Consider the following 8,463-nt stretch of genomic DNA (forward strand, 5'->3'; position numbering starts at 1 on the left):
GGGAGAGTGATGCTCTCCGCCCGGGTAACTGGGATGAAGGGGTGCTGTCGAGGCTTGCAGGAGGTGCTGTTGTACTCCCAAAGGAGCCTGTGGTTCTTCCCGACACAGACCGGGCTGGTGTCCCTCCTGAGGCTGTTCCCGCTGCATGCCACGGAGAGCTATGAGCCCTTCTGGGGTCCGCTTGCACTCGGGAGAGCCTTGGGATAACGTTTTCCAGATGCCACGGCTTGCCCAGGGGTCAATGTGTGTGTGGAGGGGAATTTTGCAAGGCTGCATCAGCATCTCCGGGAAGCCCTGGGGTGGGTATCCTGGGGCACTGCGGGTAGTACCCACCTGCTGGCACCATCCATCCCCAGACAGAAACCAGCTCAGAGACCAGCCTCTGCCTGTCTTTTGGCCTGAGAAAGCGCCTGTTGCTCCCACGGCTCCCCTGATGGGGCTGGAAACCATTTTCACTGCTTCCAGGAAGGGACTGATAGAGGCACATGCCCCAGCTGCTGGCTGAGCTGGGGCCAGAAGCAGGGGCAGGGGGGGTTTCTTTCCTTCACCAGAAGATGAAGGTTAACCCCTTTATGTCTGAGAACAGCTCTCAAGAGCATCCCCACATGCAGCTATTGCACATCTGGTGTCTCAGAACCACTGGCCATGTTTGCAAACCTGGGGGTGTAAAGGGTTAAGTGCCAGTCAACACCTAACCATCCAGGCCCCTTCCCACATTCAGCTTTTGTGAGAGAAATCCCCTTGAAGCCTCCATTTGTGTTTTTTTACCTTTCTCTTCTCCTGCCTAAACCATCCCTCCTCTTGCCCCTGGCAGCAGGGGGAGATTTACAGCCCTTTCTGGACTCTGGCATCCCAACAAGAGCCTTACAAACCACAGCACAGGGCTGGATGATCCTGACCCCCCCCCCCCCACACACACACTAATTTGGAGGCTGTGCCTGTACAAGCACTGAACACAGGGAGAGAGGGCACCTGCGAGATGCAGCACCTCATATTCAAAGAGTGAAGAACAGCACTTTCTGATGCAAAAGTAGTTTAGATGTTTTCATTTATGTTTTTTGCTTTGCCAGCACCCTTTTTTGTCAGATTTTAGATATGCATATGCAAGCTCAAGTCTGGTGATCAGCTCTCGCTGTGCTGCAAGCAGGCACCCGACGGCTTGTACCCGCCCTTCCTGGGGATGCTGGCAATGGAAAGGGAACAGGGAGATGGAAGAGCTGTTGCCTTCATGCTAAAACCATCTGACGCTGATCTACAGCTGCATTTAAGCTCTTAGCAGCAAATGGGTGGTTCAGCATTTCCTGCAACACCTCATCAAAACAAAATCTGGGTCTGCGCTGTTGAACCAAACAGTGCCAGGGAATGGGCACGGGCACAGGACACAAAACCCTGGTCTGGTTTTGATGTGGGGTGAGCAATCCCAGGACATGGCTGCGATTGTGACATGGCTGCATTCATGACAGGAATGAGCAAGACCAGGGCCCCTTCCCTAGAGACAAGTTGGATTCAGCCACCCAGATTTGATAGCCAAGAGCATTTGATTGCATGGATGTAGCTAGACAGGGTCAGTCGGCCTTATGGCCAGGGAGCAGGTCTAGCATGGGTTAGTTTACTAGGAGAGGTGTCACTTCCGAGGCTGGACATCTATCTCATTGCAGTAACAGACCACACACTGTTACCCCCTCCCTCTTCTGTAAATGTTTATTTTTAATTTGGTTGTGTAATGGATTTCAAACGAGCTGCCATGAGACACCCATGAAAGGCTGGAGCCAGCTCCTTCTGAGGTCCCCTCATGGGTTTGAGTGGCTTTTTTCACCTGAATTTATCTTGTTTCAGTTGTCTTCACCCAAAAAAAAAACTGCAGTGAGGAACTGCTGAAGAGCCACAACGCTCCCAGTGACGAGGATTTAATCCCAATGAGTGGGCACCTGAGATTAGGTGTGATGAGTCAAAATAAGCCTATGCAACATGAACACTGCTGTTATAACTCAGACTTCCCTCTTTTGCTCAGATACAGTGAGGCTTTCTGTTGCACTCAGGGCTCTAGTTCTCAGGGCTACATCCCACAGCATCTTTGAAAAGAGCAGCTTTTTCAGCTGACTCCTGAATACTTGGGAACACATGGATCCAAGCCTGGGTCCCTACTGGGATGTGGTTTTGCAAAGCCCAAGCTGAGAATTGCTTGTTGCAGTGGCAATTCCCTCCAGATTTTCTTGGGAACTCCAATCTCCTGTGCCAGTCTGAGCACCACAAATGCTATAAGTGTAATTGTGGCCTATAGCCAGCTAAACCTCATCTGGAACTTCTGAGCTTCTTATGTAACACCTGAAATGGACAGAAATGGCCATTCCTCTGCCATAGTGGCAGCAGTTCAATACAGCTTGTGTTTGTGCCATCTGATTCTTGCCCCGGCTTCTGGCTTTGGGTGATTTCTCCTTGCAGGCATCCTGTCAACAGAGCATGGAAGACCTGGACCTACCATCAGGGGTGTGTGGCCATTCTGTGGGACCATGAGCTGGGAGCATCTTGCATCCATGCTTGCTTCTCAGTTAATAAACGCATTATTAGTAAGTCCGTGGGGCTCAGCCTGCCCAGGCTGGGATGGGTAGATCTCAACCATCACCATGATATCATAGCCAGTGCAGCCTTCACTCCCTGCACAGGGACCTGCACCAGGAAATTCCTCTGATACGGCTGGAGGGCCACTTGAAGGGCCGACATCCTGGAAATGTGGCAGAGGCACCTACAGAGGGCAGCAGGTCTCCAGCTAATACCGTCCCCTGGTCACCCCAGGGAACTGGTGCCAGTACAGAAGACCTGCAGAGGGTTGCGGTCCCCTGGCTGCTCCTGTTTATGGATCACTGAGGGACCTGGGGCTGGCCTTTTTCAGTATTGCTCTGTTGTTTAGTCTGGGTCAGCTGTTTAAGGGCTTCAGCTGGCTTTTCTCAGCTGGGATGGCATAAGGTTTCTGAGCTACATAGGTGAAATAGCCCACTGGAAGGGCAAGCCCCTGCACCCATGTGTTCAGTGCTGCTCTGCTTCTAGATGATGCTGAGCATAAACTGCTCTTCCTGCTAACATGATGTGCATGCTGGGACTAAGGAATTGGTTCTTCCTATGGAACAGGTTGTCTGACCCCACCTTCAGACTGAGACTGGTATATACTAGTTGTCAATTACTGGGAAGGGGCATGGGGAGGAATAGGGTTCTGGGAACCTAGAATAAAGTGTCAGGGAATGCTGAGGCTATTTCAGCATAATACAGGTTCAAGCAAGAGGATTTTTTGGCTTTTGGGCCATATATGCTGCAGGCAGGCAGAAGAAGAATGGTGATACAGGGATGCAGGGGAAAGTGCTTCAAGAACAAGGCAAGGAACTGTAAATATTTTACCACTACCTGGAATAGTTCTTAACTCGACCCTTGTCATGCAAATACCATCCCTGTGACCCATTAGGATTCTTTCTTATATATTTTTATGCATATATTATATATTTTCTTATATATATTTTATATTCTTATATATATTTTGTTTTCCTATGAATTTCCAAACCAGTTGTATTGTTGGTCCATCCATCAACCCCTCCCATCAAATAACTTGCAAGTTTTCCTGTGAATTCTAGCTGAGTTTGGTAGAGAAGGAAATGTTTCAAAGATGCAAAGAGATGGTCGAGCAAAGGCGTGAGAAGACTAAGTCCACCAGAGGAAAAGCTTCATGTTGAGCACCACAGGCTGTTAAACATGAAAACATCAACAGGAAATCAGATTTCATAAGTTTCACCGTCATGGAACGTCGTGATGGTTTATGTGGTGTTTGTTGCCTTGGGGTATCAGCAATATTTTCTCTATGGATTTCTCCCACGTGAAGCAATATCAAAGACAAAAGCAAAGGGCAATTGAGCCTGAAGTCCTATCAAAATTATGGTGGGAATTTTCAGCCCATCTGGTTTTTCATAGGTAAAAAGAAACACGTTTCCTGAATCCAGAACTCAGTGTGTATTAGTGGATTATTCCTCCCTCCAACTCCAAAAAGTTCCCGAGCCCTGAAGAACTAGAAATCATTTCCAAAGAAAATCAAAACCTTTTTGAAGGTTTGAAGTGGCTCATTTGTAATGATTGTCCTTTGATAAACCTTCTAATCCAGTTCATTGCAGCAGCCCATTAAAGTGAAGGGCATTTAAAATCTCAGGGCTGATATGTAGCTTTTGTCTGTTCTCTGCTGGAAAAAGGACTTGAGTTCCACTTTCACCAAAAATATTTGTTGTAAATTATTTTCCATAACTACTAGTGAGCGGAAAATTCCTCTCCCAGTTTTACCTGGCTGCCTCGCAAAGGCATCTTCACTGAAAAACACCGGAGTGGAGGGTGCAGAGCATCTCCTCAAACTTCAGTTCAAAAATTCTCTGATTACCCTCAATTTATTTCCTTGGCTTCCTGAGCCAAGGAACAGAAAGATAAGGAAAGCCCATTTCAGATACCTGCTTTAAGTTAGGATGAATGAACAATGAAATAGAAAGCTGCAGCATCCCTGTCATCCCCTTTGGTGCCAGAGTCAGTTTCTGCTCACTTTCATGTCAAGAGCTGGGTGAATTTTATGGGATTTGTAACTGATTGTCAGAAAACAGTTTCACTTCAACACTTTGTAGCCTGACAAACTTAATCTGGACAACAGCTTCAGCTCAGAGCCAAAAAATGAAAAACAAATTATTGGGTTTGACCGTTTTTGTTAGTGAAGCAGTTTGTTTTTTCATCTTCCTGAATCAAACTGACCTGTTTTGGGGACACTTAAATGAAAACAAGTGAAATGTTGTCGTTTGTTGCATTCTTCTGCTTTGCTGTTTTTTCAGCATAGGGAATGGCCCATTAAATCAGACTTTTGCAGAGCACTTACAGTAACCACTGTCCCAGAGAGATCCATGCTTTGGAGGTTGTCCCCATCCCCTAGCCACCCATCAGCATCAGGCCGCTACCTCAGTCAGTGATGCTACCTGGAACTGCAGGACCGAGACTCAAGATTCAGACTTCTCTTACATAAAGTTGCCATCACCCATCTCAAAAAAGAGTTGATAAGCAGCTTGTTGGTCAAACAGCCTTAGGCAGGATTCCTGTTGTCCTTTTTGGTTGGCTTGCCTTTCTGCTTGTCTTGACGTGACGAGACTGTATCCAAAATCCAGCGGGATCAGTAGGTGACACACACCAGCTCCCTGGCCTTCAGGTGGGTTGGTGGGTCTGAAATCCTGGTGATGAGGGTGGGAATGAGAATGATGGAGTTTTGAATGGTGCTCAAAGACCCTTAGGGATAGCAGGCACCAAAAGGCACCTGCACAGTGAAATCTGAGCTGGTCTCTGCCCACAGCAGGTCCAGGTGGGCATTCGGAGCTCAGCACAGGCAAAGCTTTTTGCAATACATCATTTGTGTGATTGCACAAAACAGAGAGAAGGAAGATCTTATAAGATATTACATACAAGTGATCAAGAGATATGAGGATGTGCTGTCAGCTCTCTCCAGTAACTCTCTTCCCCCCATGCTCTAAATGGCATCAGCTGTCTTGCACTCATTACCAAAAGGCAGCCAGCTCTACAGAGTGAGATTAAGTTGCTCTTTAGGTGAGATTTTAAGCAGAAATAGTACCTCAAAATGGAAAGTGAGTGAGATTACAGCACCGTAACCTAGTTGACTACAAAAGGGGAAACTGCTCAGATTAGAACCTGACTGGAGATAAACTCTCCCAGAGGTTAAGTGCATGCAATAATTATCTCCATTCCTCCTATTGGCCCAGCTCATCTTAGCTGTGAGTGGGCCAATCTAGAAAACTCAAAGACCCATATTTCTCCTCCCATCTGCAGACCAGTTTTACATCCTGTGGCTCAAGGCGATGACTTTCAACTCACACCAGCCTGAATAAGAGTGATGCAGGGCATCATTTGTAGCAGGACAGTACTTTTCATAGCCTACTGAGCCTTTGTGGGTAACGGCTCTTCTAAGGTAGACACTGTTCTAACATTAGCACTAAATGAGCAGTGTGGTTATACTAGCAGCTTTTAATTGCTAAAAGTGTAACAAACCAGTTTGATTTGTCATTCAGCTGTTATCGACAGGAAACCACTAACAGCAGTCAACTGATGTCACCAAGAAAAATTAGGGTTTCTCTTTCTACCTGCTCTAAGGATTCAAACTTATCAAGACACTGCTTATGTTCTTAAGTACGCACCCTGAGAGGGAATTTTTAACTCCTGTGGACAGCTAAGATCAAGTGGGATATGATTTAATCAGAACATAGGACTCACCAGGTAAGTACAAACACTTTTCCAGAAATTTTGCTTCATTCCTGCTGCCTGATTATTGCTTGGTGCTCCATTGGGTGCATCCCCTTAGATCATTTAGATCATTGGCACATCTATGGGATGGTGATAATGAAGCCCTTAAAAGACTGGGTGAGGGATATTCAATGGGCCACACTGCTGCCACGGAACGGGGAAGAGGGCACATCTTTCTTTCCTTGTGGCAGTGTTTCAGTGCTGAAATCAAGGTGACTGTTGAGGTGGGACTGATGCTCTAAGTCATCCACTGGCCCTGCAGGTCCTCTCTTGGGCACAGATAAATCTCTTTCTCTTCAAAAGAATAAAAGTAGATGGATAAATAGCAAGGCGTGAATGAGTTTCTCCCAGCTGAATTCATTGGAATGGTGAGAGAGAGGGGAGAAAGTTAAATCAGGAACCCAGTTTTGATTTTAAGGGGAAGTGGAAGTTTGAATGCTCAGGCTCCAATTTGGCAGTCTTTGCTGAGCTGGAGGCATGGGTGCTGTGTACGGTGGAAAGGAGGGCTGAAGCTTTAATTCCCTTTCTGCCGAGAGGCACATTTGAGGTGGAGGATCTTTGTTTTCTTTTGCCCCGCTGATGGGTTGGATGGTCTCCTTGGAGGTAATATTCTGTTTCCATCAGCTCCTCCATTCAGGCTGGTAAAACCATTGGCAGGTTAAAGCTCGTTGTGGACAAAGCTTCTGACAAGTTGGAGATCTCCAGTGGAGTTATGGAGAGGATGGACTTTATGCTTTGCCCCTTGGTCAGTTCCCATCCCCACACATGCAGAGTCTACACTAAGTTCATAACTTTCCTTCTTGATTAAAATTTAGGCCAGACTCAAAATCCCACAGTGCTCTAACATGGAACCTGGATATCCTGGAAGCCATCTTGCTTGCTATGCCACTTCTGGGAAGGAAAAGCAATTGCTGTGTTGCATGGTATTCGCATCTCAGACCTCTGGTATTCATTCAGTGCTTTGTGGCCAGTGATGCCTAGCAAGGCAATGCTCTTCAAGGTGTTTCAGTTATCCCACTAGAGAAATGGGGGTATCCCCTGCCTTTCTTGCAGGAATGCTGTGATATTTAGTTGATTTTGAAAGTGTAAAGTCAGGACGAGGTGTGCACACTGTCAGCAGCAACGGCTCCTGCAGCATGCAGTGCACATACACGATCCCTGCTCTGGCATGTGTTGGAAAAGAGAAGGCAGATGGAAATGAAGAAGAGAAAAAGGACAGGTGTAGGGTAGCAATGGTACATGTTCCATTAACAATTACCAACAGTAACATGCTCCATTAGTCATTCTGTCGAGGTTTAAATAATTTTATCAGAAGACTTGAGGGCTGCAGAGCTTCTAATTTCTTGTCCACATTTTGTTTTTGATCCCAGACCTCCCTCCTGAAACATTATTGGAGAGGAACATTTTACAAGAGTCTGTAGGGACAGGACAAGGGGGAATGGCTTTAACTTGACAGAGGGGAGACTGAGACGAGATCTTAGGCAGAAGTTGTTCCCTATAAGGGTGGTGAGGTCCTGGCACAGGGTGCCCAGAGAAGCTGTGGCTGCCCCATCCCTGGCAGTGTTCAAGGCCAGGTTGGACACAGAGGCTTGGAGCAACCTGGTCTAGTGGAAGGTGTCCCTGCTCATGGCAGGGGTTGGAACTGGATGAGCTACAAGGTCCCTTCCAGTCCAAACCATTCTGTGATTCCGTGTTTGTATGATTATCGTTATACTGATGTACAAAACTCTGTGAAAAACTCCACAAAACTTTTGGCCCATTCTTGATTTGTTCTACCAAAGTAGAGCTATCACTGTACCTTGAGGGTTACGAATTCAAAGGCTGAACTTTCTGATGAAGGAGGAAACATCCAAGATGTATTTTAGTGAAATTTTCATAAAGATGTGACTGATTTTTCTTTATCTGCTTTTCTAATGACTTTCATGCTCTGCCATGCTCATGCCGTGTTCAGGGATGCTTTCAGCTGAAATGGTGTGCTTCTTAGCTTTTGTTAAATAAGCCCAAGATATCCCAGGCTGCTCATCCCACTTCTGCACACTTTGGGCTCTGTTTCTCTTTCAGACAAGGCTATCAGCTCTTTTATTTCTGCTTTGTGGCTTTCTTTCTGACTGACCTTTCAACTTTTAATTCTCTGTGGCAGTTTTATGA

The sequence above is a fragment of the Melopsittacus undulatus genome, chromosome 3 (assembly GCF_012275295.1).
Source record: "Melopsittacus undulatus isolate bMelUnd1 chromosome 3, bMelUnd1.mat.Z, whole genome shotgun sequence".
NCBI lineage: Eukaryota > Metazoa > Chordata > Aves > Psittaciformes > Psittaculidae > Melopsittacus > Melopsittacus undulatus.